General features: G+C 43.1%; 1 protein-coding gene across 6 annotated transcripts in view; it reads right to left on the reverse strand.

Annotated features, from left to right (window-relative positions):
• The window catches only part of DIP2C (disco interacting protein 2 homolog C), a 420623-nt gene that overhangs the window by 401265 nt on the left and 1326 nt on the right, over nucleotides 1-18032 (reverse strand). The window lies entirely within an intron of this gene.

An 18032-nucleotide genomic window follows, 5' to 3' on the forward strand; every position in this document is an offset into this window, starting at 1 on the left:
AGCATCTTTTTAATGCAGCACTTAGGCTTTATTCAGAAGAAGCTTCATGCCGCTCTTTTGATCTCAGCTGTCAAATATGAGACACGCTGGCTGATATGACGCTTATAAAGAATCATGTAAAATCTGAACAGGTCACTATTAAATATATACAGTGACACAAGGCAAGAACAATACACGAAGGCGCGCGAGTTTACGCCTGATCCTGGTTTCATCGCTGGTCACAGATGACAACTTGAAACATGAAGACCTGTGATGGGAGGAGACCCTTACATGAATAGGAGTAGAAACAATATAATAAGGCTACCTTCATACTAGCGGCACGGACCTCCGCCAGGCTGTTCCGTCGGGTGAACAGCCTGTCGGATCAGTCCTGCCGCTAGTGAACGTGTGCCCCCGGACTGCCGCTCCGTCCCTATTGACTATAATGGGGGGGGGGGGGATTCTGGCGGAGGCACGGCAGCGCACGGCGAGAGGCTGCCGGAATAAAACTATGACATGTCCAACATTTATTCCGGCAGCCTCTCGCCGTGCGCTGCTGTGCCTCCGCCGGAACTCCGCCCCCATTATAGTCAATGGGGATGGAGCAGCAGTCCGGAGGCACCCGCTCACTAGCGGCAGGACGGATCCGACAGGCTGTTCACCCAAACGGTAGCCTAACCAGAAGATTTGCCAATGACCTGGTTGTCAGACTGACTATACCGCAAAGGAAAAAATCTACAACCTCGCAGGTACAGATCAATCACTGAATTACAACAGAACAAAGGATGAAAACAGTAGTGACATTATTCTTTAAAGGGGCTACCCCATAATTGATGTAAAAAATTTGCTCTGCTCGATTTTCTTCTGACTAGCAGCTCGGGGTGTGTCCTTTCTGCTGCAGCCCTTTCACTATTACAGCTCTCACCCTGTAACATCCATAGCTTCTAAAACTAGATATGGCTGGTGGCAGTTGAAGGATGGAACAAAGAATGTGTGACCACCTCAGCAATTTTACAAAAATGGACGGAAAAGAAAAACAGCAGGTGGCGCTATACGGATACATTTTATTGACTAACTCACTGGCTATACTACATTTTTAATTAAATACAATTACTAAAATATTCAGATCCAGGTGATGGGAAAACCCATTTATTGTGTTGCTATCTGTCCATCCATCTATCTACCAATCAATATCATATTTATCCAGGGGTGGACTGGGAATTTAAAGTGGCCCTGGAAAAAAACTAAAAGTGGCCGTAAATTGTAGGTGGGTGCAAATTGACATAAGGCGGGCAACACAAGTAGGAGGGGTCAAAACAAGTCACAAGTTGGCAGGGAGAACAGTGCGGGGCAAGCAATACTGCAGCACAAAATACCGCCCCACAAAACCAAATTCCACAGTGCAGTATAAAATACTGCCCTATCACTATACTGAAGCTAGTGATACAGATGAATTCAGAGGGATACCTGCGGCTACTGGCCAGGTGCACAAATACCAGATCCTCCTAGCACTAATTAATGCCGAGAGCATCAGACTGTTACATAACTGGCCAGCAGCCCCCTGGGTATCAGCCCACCGCAAAGTTTCCCTGTAGTGTCTATGGCCAATCCAAACCTGTATCTATCCCTCCATCTCAGATCATGCATTATCCATCTATCCTCATCTACAGACAGAAGTCAGTGGCTGTAGTAAAATGGTGTGGAAGCCAGCTAACTTAAAAGGGGTTGTCACACTTCGGCAAATAGCATTTATTACATAGAGAAAATTAATACAAGGCACTTACTAATGTATTGTGATTGTCCATATTGCTTCCTTTGCTGGCTGAATTTAATTTTTCCCATCACATTATACACTGCTTGTTTCTATGGTTACAACCAATCCATCAGTGGTGGCCATGACTGCACACTATAAGAAAAAGCGACAGGGACTGTGGAAGTGCACATAGGCTGGGGCTCTTTCCTATAGTGTTCAAGCACGGCCACCACTGCTGGACTGCAGGGTGGTCGTCACCATGGAAACGAGCAGTGCATAATGTAATGGAAAAATGAATCTAGCCCGCAAAGGAAGCAATATGGATAATAATATATTAGTAGTGGCTTGTATTAACTTTCTATACATAATAAAAGCTTTTTGCTGAAGTGACAAAAGCCCTTTAGGACGGGTTTACACTGCACGAGGTAACAGCAGATTGTCGGGAAAGAAGTGTTCCTTCCCGACAGTCGTTCAGTGGAGGAGACCACAGCATTTACATGCAGCGATCTCCTTCACAGTATGAGGACGGGGGATTGCTATAGCGATCGCTCGTCTTCATACTGAATCATTGTTTCTGGGCAGCAGATCGCTGCTTAGACTGCACGATCTGCTGCCCAAAAGCCATGGTCTGTGGTGCCTCCATGAACTACAGGATCACCTGATGAATGATGGAGTGATCAGCGGCACGTTTAGATGGGCAGATTGTCAGGAATGATCGTCCATAGGATTGTTTGTTCCTGATAATCTGCCCAACAATTGGGCAGAGTAAATCCACCTAAACTCCAGGAGCTAAGTTAACTCTTGCATAAACCAAAGTGCCACCTAGATGAGTCCTGGGTGCCACTTATCATAAAGAATGCGAAGCAGGCGCAAAAATCTGAGTAATCACCAATTACCGGTATTTAAAAATACACTTTTTAAGAAGATGACCGCTCATGTGTGTATTTGACCTCCTACAGATAATTTTGTCGATTCTCTTATCGATATTGCAATAAATCGACTAGAATTGTAATAGTTTCTGGGTATTTTTAATGCAACATTGTATCCTAGTGCCCAACTAAATTAAGGCTACCGTCCCAATGGTCCAAAAGGCAAGAATTTCACTTTAGAAGCGAAAAATAAAAATAAAAAATTGGCGTAGGTAGATATATTTAACCAGCTCTTAAAGAACCACTCCCGCTCTTAAAGGGTTACTGGACATGCTTTGCAAAGCAGAGGACAAAGGAGCGCGGCTCAGTTTTTAGAACAATCCCTGTCTTTCATGCAAAGTCTATATCCCCCAAATAGCGACCTCATTACCTTCCTCAATGACAAAGTCAACAAATGCAGACAGCGCCTCAGGAGGAGGATCCTCGAGAGGAGGCTGAAAAGGCAGAGTCAATAGATGCACTGGACCTATTCAAATACTCTTTCATTACACTCTGTTTGCTCTTTGGATACCATTGTGCCTGCTGCTTAATCTCAAAATCTCCTCCGTACCTTGCTTTCTGCTTCAGTCTGTGAACCGTCACACGTTACGGAGAAGTTGTGCCGCTGAACACGCACCTTCACTTTCACCAGAGAAGTCTCTGCCTTCTATCAGCGCTCAGAAGAAGAGGCCTCTCTGTCCGCTACGCCAGACTTCTGATGATGATCACACAAACGTCATCAAGGCGTTTTATTTCTCGTAATGCCACACACAACCCGATACTGCTGTGCTACAATACAGAAAAAAATTAAAAACACCCTGATGCCACACACAACCCGAGACTACTGGGCTACAACTGTAATCTATTATAGGTGGCCGACTTAGGGCATTTTTTTAAATAATAGGGGACCTGGGAAACAATTAAAGTAGCCCACCCGCGCACATTTTGGTATTGTCGGCAACAAATGTTAATAAGCTCTCTATCCAACTACTAGAACAGTCAGTAAAGTGGAATATTTTTTTTTTCTGGTCCATTCTGAGGTAGCTCCTCCTGGGGTTCTATTCCCTGGGAGCCCTAGGCGATTGCCCAGTTTGGCACCCCCTAAAACCAGGACTACTTAGAAGTTGTTTAAGAATTTAAAAAAGTGTCAAACGTGACCTATGTTAGAAGTAAGCTACAGTGTGCTGTCCCTTTAAAATCTCTGAGGAATGCAGGACTTGGGACCCAGCTGTCCACGAAGAACAGCTTCCAATACAGATCTATTAGCACAATTTGCCCTCTACATTAGCTTCTTTCGAAGCTCTGTCAGTGAGCCCTGATCTCTTGATGCCAAACATCAGTCCAAATGGGTTGAAGCTGCATCTCCGTCCTCAAAAACACAGTGGTGACCATTGTTGAGCAAGGCTGCTACAGCCTGCCAGCCGCATGGACCCCTGCTATTGTCCCATCCAAGGTCATTTCCCATATACAATGAGGATAAGTCAGCGACAGTGAGAAGCCAAAAAAAGAAGGAATGAACTGCGTCCCTCACTGGAGCAGAACCCCTGCCAAGATGAGGAACGGCATTATGCTGCCAGTCTGACTTGTATTATGTTAACACTCATGTGGCACTGACACTGCCAACAAACAATGAGATGGTCAAAGAGAGGAACAAATCAGTAACAAGGATAGCTATATGCAAAGCCTAAAACGCGTTAGAGGGAGAAATGGACACTTCACTGCCCTTAGAGAGGTTTACGTCATACACAGCATTTTTAAAAGAACATTTTCACCTTAAAGGGAACCAGTCACGTTACAGATACAGTTTTTTTCTGAGTGGTATAAAGCAGGAGGAGATAGATATATAGATTTTTTTAAAGTTTCAGTGTAACCTGTATTTTATTTATTTAAATCTCTGCTCATTCTGGGCTTAGGAGTCCAATGGGCGGTCCAACTCAGCTATTTCTGTATGCACAGTAATATAGTGAAGGCCGTCAATTACAGGAGGTTCATCATGAGGGCAATGTTTAGCTTGGCAGGAGTCTGAGAAATTTGTGCCACATTTATCCAGAGGTGTGACCTACTCCTATCTCCCGAATAGGGCCCCCAACTTGAGGAGGAGCACGTCACGGATATGCAGTATGCTCAGTTTTTTTTTTTTTTTTTTTTTAGAGAAGTTTTTTGTTTGTTTTTTTACACCTGTTTTGGGTGCTTTTTTGTGGTAAGTATGCCGGCTCCAGAGATTAACTAAGAGTCTATGCAAATGTTAGAAACAAAAGAGCACACATGTTTTTTGCTACTGATGTTTTTTTGTGGGAGGCAGCATAATTTATACTGGGGGAAAACAAAGGAGCATAATCTATACTGGGGGGAAAACAAAGGAGAGCATAATCTATACTGGGGGGGAAAACAAAGGAGAGCATAATCTATACTGGGGGGAAAACAAAGGAGAGCATAATCTATACTGGGGGGAAAACAAAGGAGAGCATAATCTATACTGGAGGGTGCAAAAGGGGAGAGTAATCTATACTGGAGGGCAACAAAGGGGGAGAATAATCTATACAGGAGGCACAAATTGGAGCACCCACCTATCACGTCGAGGAGATTTCTGTATATATATTTATTTTCTGAAACTTTTATTCATTTTTTAAAAATATTCAGTCTCAATCGTTCATATATATCCAGAAGTTAGAGTGCCCCTCAAAACATTTTATACTCGATAATTCTCTCTTTTCGCGGCATTGGGGAGCACCTACTATTTGAGGTATTTGGTGAAGCCACGAAATTATCTATTTTTTATACAAATTGGAGCATACCTTATACTAGGGGGCATAAAAGGGAAGATACTTTATACTAGGGGGCACAAAGGAGAGCATAATTTATCCTGGAAGTATTTATGAGGGGCATCTATAGTTGCAAGAAAAAGTATGTGAACCATTTTGAATTATATGGATTTCTGCACAAATTGGTCATAAAATCTGATCTTCATCTAAGTCACAACAATAGACAATCACAATCTGCTTAAACTAATAACACACAAATAATTAAATGTTACCATGTTTTTATTGAACACACCATGTAAGCATTCACAGTGCAGGTGGAAAAAGTATGTGAACCCTTGGATTTAATAACTGGTTGAACCTCTTTTGGCAGCAATAACTTCAACCAAACGTTTCCTGTAGTTGCAGATCAGACGTGCACAACGGTCGGGAGTAATTCTTGACCATTCCTCTTTACAGAACTGTTTCAGTTCAGCAATATTCTTGGGATGTCTGGTGTGAATCGCTTTCTTGAGGTCATGCCACAGCATCTCAGGCGGGTTGAGGTCAGGACTCTGACTGGGCCACTCTACAAGGCGTATTTCCTTCTGTTTAAGCCATTCTGTTGTTGATTTACTTCTATGCTTTGGGTCGTTGTCTTGTGGCAACACCCATCTTCTGTTGAGCTTCAGCTGGTGGACAGATGGCATTAAGTTCTCCTGCAAAATGTCTTGATAAACTTGGGAATTCATTTTTCCTTTGATGAGAGCAATCTGTCCAGGCCCTGACGCAGCAAACCATGATGCCCCCACCACACTTCACAGTTGGGATGAGGTTTTGATGTTGGTGTGCTGTGCCTCTTTTTCTCCACACATAGTGTTGTGTGTTTCTTCCAAACAACTCAACTTTGGTTTAATCTGTCCACAGAATATTTTGCCAGTACTGCTGTGGAACATCCAGTTGCTCTTCTGCAAACTGTAAACGTGAAGCAATGTTTTTTTTTTGGACAGCACTGGCTTCCTCTGTGGTATCCTCCCATGAAATCCATTCTTGTTTAGTGTTTTACGTATCATAGATTCGCTGACAGGGATGTTAGCATATGCCAGAGACTTTTGTAAGTCTTTAGCTGACACTCTAGGATTCGTCTTCACCTCATTGAGCAGTCTCTGCTGTGCTCTTGGTCATCTTTACAGTAGCAGCAGTGCTGAACTTTCTCCATTTATAGACAATTTGTCTTACCGTGGACTGATGAACAGCAAGGCTTTTGGAGATACTTTTATAACCCTTTCCAGCATTATGCAAGTCAACAATTCTTAATCGTAGGTCTTCTGAGAGCTCTTTTGTGCGAGGCATCATTCACCTCAGGCAATGCTTCTTGTCAAAAGCAAACCCAGAACTGGTGTGTGTTTTTTATAGGGCAGGGCAGCTGTAACCAACACCTCCAATCTTATCTCATTGATTGGACTCCTGTTGGCTGACACATCACTCCAATTAGCTCTTGGAGAGGTCATTAGTCTAGGGGTTCACATACTTTTTCCACCTGCACTGTGAATGTTTACATAGTGTGTTCAATAAAAACATGGTAACATTTAATTCTTTGTGTGTTATTAGTTTAAGCAGACTGTGATTGTCTATTGCTGCAAAGTGGCCACTCAAATGGACAGACAGAAAATGGATGTACACATTGATGTAAGATGGTCGTGTGAGTGAATCCTAAGACTCATGAAGTTGTAGTCTCCTCTCCGGTGTTCAGCGCAGAGCAGACGTCTACACAGAGTGGCATGCACATTGCATCAGCCCATGGAAAAAAAAAGAAAAAAAAAACTCCCAGACAATTTCAGGAAACACCCCGGCAATCTCCAGCTCGCTGTAACCACAGAGAGAACATTCCCTCTCGAAAACCATCCACTGAAAGTATTTTCCATTAACACCGTTTTCATAATTTACCAAATGTAAAACCAAAATGGTATCTGTGCAGCCAGTTTTCCCATCCCCCCTGAAAGGTCTCCGTCTAGTGCTTTTTCAATTATAGAACATTATTTTTTCATTAGTGGGGGAGGGGGGTTGCAGCATATGTTTTAATTAACAAAAAAAAAAAAAAAACATAAGGGAAGCTAAATGGCTTCCACTGAAATCATGTGTTTGACAGGGGCTACATGATGTGCATGTCCCCTGTCGCGGCGCTTTCACACGTAGCAAATTTTGTTGCAGAAAATTTCTGCGGCTGAAAATCAGTTCCATTTATCTGAATGGGATTTGCAAAAATCCATCTGGTTCACGCCGTCAAAAGAACCCCATTTAGATGAACGGAACCGATTTTCTGTCACAGAACTGTACTTACGACATAAAGTGTGTGCATGAAGCCTTAAAAGAGTTGTGTAAGGTTACTTTCACACTAGCGTTATTCTTTTCCGGTATTGAAATCCGTTAAAGGGTCTCAATACCGGAAAGAAAACACATCAGTTTTGTCCTAATGCATTCTGTAAGGAAAGCAATCCGTTCAGTATGCACCAGGATGTCTTCCGTTCCGTCCCTTGTACAGTATTTGAACGGACAAAATACCGCAGCTTGCTGGATCCGGCATTAATTTCCATAGATATGTATTAATGCCGGATCCAGTACCAAGTTTTTCGGCTCTGCTCGTGCGCCGGGATATAGGAGGAGCTATATTCTCTTTTGATCTTTATTAAAAATAATAATAATAATAATATCGGATCCGTTATTCTGGATGATACCGTATGAGACGGATCCGGTTTATCACAGGATCAGTCTAATGGATCTGGGAAAAAAAAAAAAAAAAGCTATCCATTTGTATACGGCTTGCCGGATCCTGCCTGCCGGATTCTAATAACGCTAGTGTGAAAGTAGGGGGGGGGGGGGGGGGGGCGACAAATGGTCAGAAGGGGAGCCCGACACCGCCACAGCCTGTGATTGGCTGCAGTGATGTCAAACCAGATGTTAACAACGCTGCAGCCCAGAGAAGCGTTGCCTTCTTGTACACCACCCTTTAAGGGGCTATTCGCATGACCGAAATTCTGGGTCCGCAGCCATCCCCCAATTATGCGGAATGGGTGCGGACCCGTTCATTTCAATAGGGGCCGCAAAAGATGACTGTTTGCATCTGTTGTTCCAGTCGTGGACAAGAATAGGCATTTTCTATATAGCGCCGGCCATGTGCGGTCCGCAAAAGGCATAACGCAAACAGCCAGTCTCCGTGTTTTGCGAATCCGCAATTTGCAGACAGCAAAACACTTATGTTCGTGTGGAGGCACCCTAAGAGGACATGCTAGCATTCCTGACAAGTCTGTTATAATAATTTTGAAGCACCTTTTCTCATAATGCTGCATGGGAAGCCATGGATACTGACCATGTGCAGGCACCACCACAGCGCGGACGCATCAACAGTAATTCTTTATAGTGCTCAAGGAGTCAGTCTTTTTTAAACCGACTCCCTTCTCGGCCAGTTTAACCTGGCACGTTGCTGTTGGGATCATTCATACAAACGATCCCACGGACAAATGATCGGCCGATTATTGTCTCCAATGTATGGCGAGCTTTATACCGCGAGACTGTAGAGACATGCCCCACTGACAAGGGGAAGGGCTGTCAGTTTATTCATAGATTTCCAGGAGGCATAACAGAGGATCAGCACAATGCAGAGTTCTAGGAGAATAATTCCAAAACCAGGCACGCCAGGAGAATGGACAGGGTACCTCCATACAGGACGTAAAAAGCAATGGCAAAATTTATAAGTGGATTTTATCCCGGATTTTGCTGTGGATTTCCCTCTTTGCATTGGAAACCTGCAGTGGAAATTGACTTGTTGCAGATTTAAAATCCCCACCGCATGTCAATTTCTGCATGGACTCTACATGGAATGAGATTTAAGTTTTATCCACTTCACTGCTACTGTAAAATGCTGCCGCTTTAATGCCCAGTGTGAATGTGCCCTAAAAATAGGACCCTATACCTCTAAGTTATTCAGCACAAATACGCACGTGCTACAACGGTTTGCCTACATAAAAGGCTCTATCTGTGCGCGTCAATGTCATTGTGAAATTCCTGCGTAAGCTTTAGACACACGGATTCAGCAGCTGAATGACAGCCATGCCCCCTCTTTACATTCTGTCCACGTTACCAGGGAAAGACGGCTTCATTGGTGGCTGTAGAGCAAGGTCCTTCAAGGAGACGGCATGAATGGGCACAGCAGGAAAAAAAAAAAACGTTATCAGATTGAAAAAAAAAAAAAAAAAAAAAAAAAAAAAAAAAAACACAACACACGCGCAAACAAAAGCATTATTATAAACAATGAGAAACGTACAGCAATGGCGTCTGAGCAGGGCGGCCACAGGCAAATGAAGCAGAGGGGAAACCGGAAGAGTCGCACAATGGGGCTCATGTATCAAACTTGTCTCTAAAAAAACATTGTGCAAATACATCAGAAAATACAGTGCAGCAGATTTATCTTTTCCTGCCCAAAATAACAGCTTTGTGTTTTTTTATTACATACTAAGCAGTCACTATAGCGCCTCCCATAAGAGAGGGGTTGTCTGTGGTGAAACCCCTTCAAGCATAAATGTAACAAAAATGTTGACATCACAAAAGTCATGAGACTAAAAAAAAAATTATAAAAAAGAAGATGAAAATAGCCAAGAGTTCTCCTGACCGCAGGCCAAGATCTGCAACCCCCACCCTTTTATGTGTTAAAAGGAGGAATATAATGCCAATGTCTTATCCCCTTCTTGCTGCTGATGGGGCTGGCATGAGCTTAATTAATCTTCCTGGCACAGTGCCCTCTAAGACGGTTAGAAAAGGATCCTTACTCTACCTTACAGCAAACAGAGGGTCAGGGTGTCTGTTGATGGCAAGGGGGGGGGGGGGGGGGGGGGGGTTGAGGTCAAAGTCAATTGTTTGAATAGACAAGGATCTACATAAGAGAGGTCGGTCTTACGCTGGGTTCACACCTGAGCGTTTTACAGCGCGTTCAAACGCGCTGTAAAACGCTCAACACATGAAAACCAATGCTTCCCTATGGCCCTGGTTCACACTTGAGCGTTTTACAGCGCGTTTGAACGTGCTGAAAAACGCCCTACGCTCAAAAAAGTTCTTGAGCTTCTTTAGGGCGTTTTGTCGCGCATTCCCGTACATAGACTTTCGGGAACGCGCGACAATGGGCGTTCGCTTGTCTCTGTATGCGCGATTGTAAACGCCCGTACAATCGCGCATACAGAGCGCTCTTTTCAGAACGCTCAGGTGTGAACCCAGGGTTAGGGTTTCTGCACGTAGTTTTGGAAGCCTAAATTATTAAAGGAAAATATGCTTTCTCTCCTTTTATGATCCATTCCTGGTTTTGGCTTCCATAACTGCATTAGGAAACCTGACCGAGTGGCCTCTTCTCTGGATTGGACATGATTTAAGTAATCTCAGAGGTAATAAGCTGATCCTCCACTTCCCAGACAGCTGAAGATCCTATAAACCTAAGCCTCTGACACTTTTCAGATGGTGACGAGCCGTCGCCCAGAGAGGACCCAAAGTAGTCATCACACATTGTACCACAAATAACTACTTCACCTCCACCATCTACGTTCTTTTAACTTATTTGGATGACACTTTTTTTATTTTATTTTTATTAGATGCAATCACTACAGACCCTATTTTTCATATAAATAGTTAAGATTGATACATTCAGATGAAATGCACATTTTTTAGCAGCTGCTGGACACATTTTGGAAAGTTTGATATAGCAACAAATAATCATTCTGTACAATGGACAATTGTATCTATTAATGTGAACCTGTCAACTTAAAGGGGCAACCCTTTCAAGGGTCCCTAAACACACAAATTTACCAGCATTTATTTTCTCAACTGTAAAAATGGCAGAATAAGGCCTCATGCACACGGCCGTTGTTTTGGTCCGCATCCGAGCCGAGCGGACCCATTCACTTCAATGGGGCCGCAAAAGATGCGGACTGCACTCTGTGTGTTGTCCACATCCGTTGCTCTGTTCCGTGGCCCCGCTAAAAAAAAAAAATAACATGTCCTATTCTTGTCCGCGCTATGCGGACAAGAATAGGCATTTATTGCGGAATGCACATGGACGCCATCCGTGTTTTGTGGATCCGCAATTTGCAGACTGCAAAACACACCACGGTCGTGTGCATGCGGCCTAAAACACGTGTGTTTTTTTAGGGCTCCTGTGTGTGTTTTGCAAACAGTAGTGCAGATTTACTAATCTATTTGCACCAATAAGGAGTCTAAAAAGTGGTGCAATCTGGCGCAACTAGGGTTTCTACACTTTTTTGAGACCTGCTCAAAAAGAGGGTGGGGCTTAGTATAAAGGGGCAGTGCTTAATTGAAAAAGGGAAGGGGTCTAAGATTTGCCACAGTTTCGGCATAAAAATCTGTCTCAAAGTAAGCCAACCAACAGTAGGTGACAAAAAAGGCCAACTAAGGAATAAAACCGCCAGGTGCAAAAAAATAAATAAAAATATGCCTGTGTGTCCTGCATTTCAGATTTCCTAAAAACTTTCAGCTAACATTTGGAGCTGGCATTTGTAATCACAAAAAGAAGAAAAAAAATAAAATAAAAAAAGGACTATAAAGACCGGGCGCAAAAACACTGGTAAAAATTCAAACAAAAGTGCAAAAAAAATTAAAATAAAAAATAACACACCACCAGGTAAATCCTACATGTGATGCTGCTTCCTGCTCTATGCTACAAAGCCCAACTATAAGCTTATCCTAGTACTGTCATGGCTGACCTCCGGCAATCCAACTGTGGTAAAACTACGACTCCCAAGATGCATGCTTGCTTGGCTGTTCTCAGAACTCCATAGAAATAAATGGAGCATGCTGGGAGTTGTAGTTTCAACACAGCTGGAGAGCCGGAGGTTAGTCATCACTGGTCTAGTGTGTCCTAATAGTGTGATCCTTCAGCAATCCACGTGATCTTTGGAGGGAACGTGGCAGCAAGTGTTCCGTTTCTCTGCAGAGCCACCACAGGTTAAATGAAGTATTACACCAGGCCTCCTGAAATCAATGGCATGTCCTTGTACTGTATGGGGGTGCTGGGTCCTCGAGAGAGAGAGAGAGACACTGTAATTGCTCCCTGTTCTGGATAACCTGAAGGGACCTGAATAAGGACTCTGTAATCCCTAATAGGGTTCTTTCATGTTGTTGTTTTTTATTTTGTGTGATCTGTGTGTAAACCAGGCAACAACCCCATCAAGTTTTGAGCATATTTGTAATTTTATTTTGCTTATGTTCAAGCTGGGTGACCATGAACATGGCTGCCGTTATAGCACAGGAGAGGTCACCTAGCTTTTTGTTTGGTAGCAGTGGATTTATCATTGTATAATTAAGGGAGAAGATCAAAACCAGGTCTTCAGCTGGGAAGATGTGGGGACTATCATTACCATGAATGGCTCTGGTGGTGCACAAGGGACCCACTAATACCATTAATAATAATACTATTCAGAAAACCATAGAAGGGTGTGTGTTTCTACCAACAAAAAACAATATAATAGTCCTAACGGAGTGTCTCCATCATGTTACAAGGAGATAAAATGACTGACCACTGGGATTTCTAATATTATAGGGATTTCTTAGCGTAGTTATGACATACAGGACCACAAACAACATCAAAGATGGTGGTCCATCATTCAAGACCTGGCTCACTATTGAGGGAGCTACCTGACAAGTCAGATGTGACAGCAGAGTCACCTTAATGCCCTACTCCCAAATATCCCATACTCCTCCCAGGGGATGAGGATTAACACCAGAGCAGTTTTCTTACCATGTCACGGACAGAAGCTTAGACAAACAGCACCCCATATCCCAGCACCTCTACCATCATTTAGGTGCAGCGTTATGTGGCGTTGACTACAGTCATACCCATATATGAATCTATATACATTTCTACACAGTACAAGGCAATCCTTTCTTGTACCTTACTATAGATTTCTGCCATTGTCCAGGCCGCAGCCTCTTCTTTTATAAGGGTCCACAATGTCTGGCCTTCTAACACTTGATATAGGAGGAGAAAACCCATCCAAGTGACAAAACGACTTATCAGTCCAAATGTTTCCGCTCTAGAACTCGTGACAGTTCATGACATAGACCAGACAGCAAATGGAAGGTGACATAATGTGTTTGTACAGACAGCAGCGTATACGTCTTCTGCTCTAAGCTCAGGCACCGTCTGTATTCCGCACATGATACCTGTATACAATGGGAGAGGCCATTTTGAGGCCTGAAAAGCATTCACAAGACTAAAGGGCCTTTTACACTTAACGGATCTGTTTTTCTGTTTTTTGTTTCACTAGTGTTTCCGGTTCCATTTTTCCATATGGCATATACAGTAATTACATAGAAAGAAATTGGGCTGGGCATAAAATTTCCAATAGATGGTTCCACAAAAACGGAACGGATACGGAAGACATTCCGTATGTACTCCGTTTTTTTTCTGACCCATTGACTTGAATGGAGCCACGTAATATAATTTGCGGGCAATAATAGGACATGTTCTATCTTTGAACGTTTTTTCTGACCCATTGAAATTAATGGTTCAGTATAAGTAACCGATACTGAACTAAAAAAAAAAAAAACGGCCAGTATACTGAACGCAAAAAACGTTCGTGTGCATGATGCCTTACTTGCGGTTTTTGGTGCGGAATTGATGCGGTTTTGCTGGAGATCTCATCCTTGCATTGAAAAAGGGTAAAATCCACCAAAAAGAACCACACAAAGAACTGACTGTTGTGGATTTCAAAATCCGCACGGCAGGTCAATGTCCGCATGGAACGAAAAAGCAAAGCCTCCATGAGAAACGTCTAATCTGATGCACCTTGCTGGTGCTGTATTATACCACGGTTTTTCCACACAAGAATCAGCAGGAAAAAAAAAAAAACACGTAGCTGAACGTGAGGTTAATTTACTTTTCAATTCTCATTTTATGAGGTAAATTTTGACATTAGCAGCAATCTTCCACAAGGTTTCACCATTTGTCATAAAACACAGAGACCATTTCTTAGATAATTTAAGTTTTTATGAACCAAATCGGAATAAATATAGTAATAAGTAAGGAAATCCATTGAAGCGAGGCTACACAATCCATCTCATCTTTATAAAGGAACACTCACAATACAGTGAAAAATGGCCGTCACACAAGAAATATAATTTTTTTTAACGGCCACAGCCAGCACACCGCCATCTTCAGAACCACTGAGGTCTGCAGTCTAGTCACACTGATGTTTTTTGTAAAGGCCCATGAATGACAGCCATCAAAAAAAATAGGACATGTCTAGTGTTGAGCGAACTTGTGTTTTAAGTTTGGCGTCTAAAGTTCGGGTTATCGAAGTATCCCGTTATGGATTTCGCTACTATTGACCATAACGGAATTTAGAATCCATAACGGGATACTTCGATAACCTGAACTTGAACTTTAGACGCCGAACTTAAAAACACAAGTTCGCTCAACACTAGACATGTCCTATTTTAGCTGGTGGCCCCCTTACAATTGAAGGGATTGTTTTTAAAGGCTGTTTTTTAGAAAGTGGCCATTAAATATGGGCAGTTTTTACCGTCCTTTTTTTGAATAACGGTTGTTTGAATGTACCCTTCAGAGTTCCAACATACAGAGCGGCCATGCTGTGCTTGGGATGCGGCCACCTTGCAACTGCGGCGAGTACAGCCGTACAGTACTCTGCCATACGTGGCTGCATCCCAAGCGCAATATGGCCGCTCTCTGTGGTCGTACTCTATAGGAACAACAAAATACCTTCCCATGTCATAACGTATAAAATGTCATAGTACACAGCATTTCTATCCACAAAACATATCAGTAAATAGAAGTCCTGTCTTCTGCTTCTATTCAGAAAGGGGGAGATTGATCAAAACTGGTGTAAAGTAGAACTGGCTTAGTTGCCCATAGCAACCAATCAGATTCCACCTTTCAAAGGAGCTGTGAAGAATGAAAGATGGAATCTCATTGGTTGCTATGGGCAACTAAGCCAGTTCTTATTTACACCAGTTTTGCTAAATGTTCCAACCTAATTATTGCTAAAATACATAAAAGGTATATTTATCAAAACTGGTGTAAAGTAGAACTGGCTAAGTTGCCCATAGCAACCAGATTCCATCTTTCATTTTTTTCAGAGCTCATTTGGGAAATGAAAGACTGAATTTGATCGGTTGCTATGGGCAACTAAGCCAGTTTTCCTCCTACATCACTTTTGATAAATCTCCCCCATTATGTGGAAATGTCCCTCAGAATACTGTATTACTGTGGCATCAAACACTATCATTTTATCCCCGGACTGAAACAGAGGAAGCAGCACTGACCGTAGACTATGCGGGGATTACGCATTTCTATGAAGCCTGGGTGACTTTATGATAAAAATGACAGTATAGGGCCATATTCACACAATCAGGATTTGACATGTATTGTCATCGGAGCTGAAATCTACCTCCAATGTAAAAGAATTTGTCACCCCATTCACATGCTCTGAAAAACAAATCTACGCAAATTTTAAGTGATGCGGGGGGGGGGGGGACATGAGTAAGACCTCATGCACAGGACCACAGTTTTGGTCCGCGTCTGATCAGCATTTTCTGACTTCTATAGGTCTGCAAAAAATGTCACCCGTGTGCTGTCTGCAGCATCTGTGTGGCCGTTTCACGCATTATAGAATAGGTTTTATTCTTGTCCGTTTTGCAGACAGGAATAGGCAGTTTTAGTGAAGTGAGTGAGAAAACTGCGGACTGCACACAGCAGATATCTGTCTTTTGCGGATTGGATATGGTCATGTGCATGAGGCCTAAGTATCATGCTACATATTCCCGCAGATTCTGCAGGAAGAGGTAGCTGTTGATCATCCTCACGCGGATTAGACCCATTGAATGACAGCACTTTAAGGGTACTTTCACACTAGCGTTTTTCTTTTCCGGTGTTGAGTTCCGTCACAGGAGCTCAATACCGGAAAGTTTTATCCTAATTTATTCTGAATGGAGAGCAATCTGTTCAGGATGCATCAGTTCGGTCCCTCTTACGTTTTTTGGGACAGAGAAAATACCACAGCATGCTGCAGTTTTCTCTCTGGCCAAAAATCCTGAACACATGCCGGATCCGGTTTTACGGATGACACCGGACAGACAGATCTGGTATTTCAATGCATTTGTCAGATAGATCTGCATCCGGATCCGTCTGACATATGCATCCGTTTGCGTCCGGCCTGCCGGAATCCTCTGCCGCAAGTGTGAAAGTACCCTAACACCTGCACGTCCAGATTTCTGCTCCAGATCCTCTGGTAAGTACGTGTCAGGTTTGCCACGGACAAGTGTGAACATACCCTGACTGGCTAACAAAGAAAAACACTGACGAATTCTCAGCCCGATTTCTAGCTAGTGGTCTGACAACTAATATGGCTGCCCTTACAGCTTAAAGGTTGTCATTAGACTCCTGAACAGCAAACCTATCTTAGGCCCCATTCACATAACTGTATTTTTGGTCCACATTTAATCCGCATTTTTTGTGGATCCAAAGTGGACCCGTTAATTTCAATGGGGCTGCACACGGTATCCGCATACGCATGTCTGTTCCGTGGCCCCGCAAAAAAAATACGCGTCCTATTCTTGCCCATATTTGCGGATAAGAATAGCCATTTTTATCATGGAGAAGGATATTCTGCTACGCAAAATGCCAGCATCCATGTTTTGAGGATCCACTATTTGCAGTCCACAAAAACGGATACGGTCGCGTGAATGAGCCCTTATCATGAGGCAACATGGATTTTTTTTAGTGCAAAACTAGGAAGGGCTGCCACGCAGGGCAAGGTGACAACGGCTACAAGAACCATAATAACAACCAAAATGGCAGCTATTCCCGGATTCAGCTACCGCCAAGAAGAGGAAGATTCAAGGACTTCTATTTACAAGGGACTATACATGTTTTACTGAAGTGCACAAACTGAATCAGTACACTCAAAAATTAAAGCCGTATGTGGCGTAAAATCCCTAAATTATGGCGTCCAATCCAACAACATGACCACAGGAAAACATCTTCCCAAAGCTGCGTAATTCTGTAGCCTAATTGGCTAAGTCGGGCTGCACGCCGCCACAAAAGGGCTAATCCACTTTCGTGCTGTAAACGCATAGCGGTATTAAGGATGCTGTGAACGGCACCCTAGGCCGAAGTCTGAACGTTTACTGAAAACCCACAAGCATTGTGACCATGGAAAAAAAATGGCAGAACGCAAAGGAAAAAAATAAAAAATAAAGCTGGATCTTCAGGCACAAATTAAATACGGTTTGACACTCATTCCAATAACGTCCACACAACGTCCTCGCCGTCCACATATCTAGAAGCATCCTCGAGGCGAGTCCATCGAAGGAGGTCCTTTTAACCGATTAAAATCACAAACATTTCAAGTCGTTCGCGTCAAATCCCCCACAGAGAAAGGGCACAGCCAAGAAAGAAGCCTAAACGGGTCGGCGTTGGACTATTTAAAGATGGCTTCTCTCTAAACGGGGGATGCTGCGAGCAGGGGTTGCCATGGTGATGCCAGCAATACTTTCGCTCTTTTGCTTTAGACGTGGAGTGTTGTCATTGAGATGGATTCCAGGCAGCAAACAAATGTGACTTCAGGAGATATACTA

This window comes from Bufo gargarizans, chromosome 5 (assembly GCF_014858855.1).
Source record: "Bufo gargarizans isolate SCDJY-AF-19 chromosome 5, ASM1485885v1, whole genome shotgun sequence".
Lineage (NCBI taxonomy): Eukaryota > Metazoa > Chordata > Amphibia > Anura > Bufonidae > Bufo > Bufo gargarizans.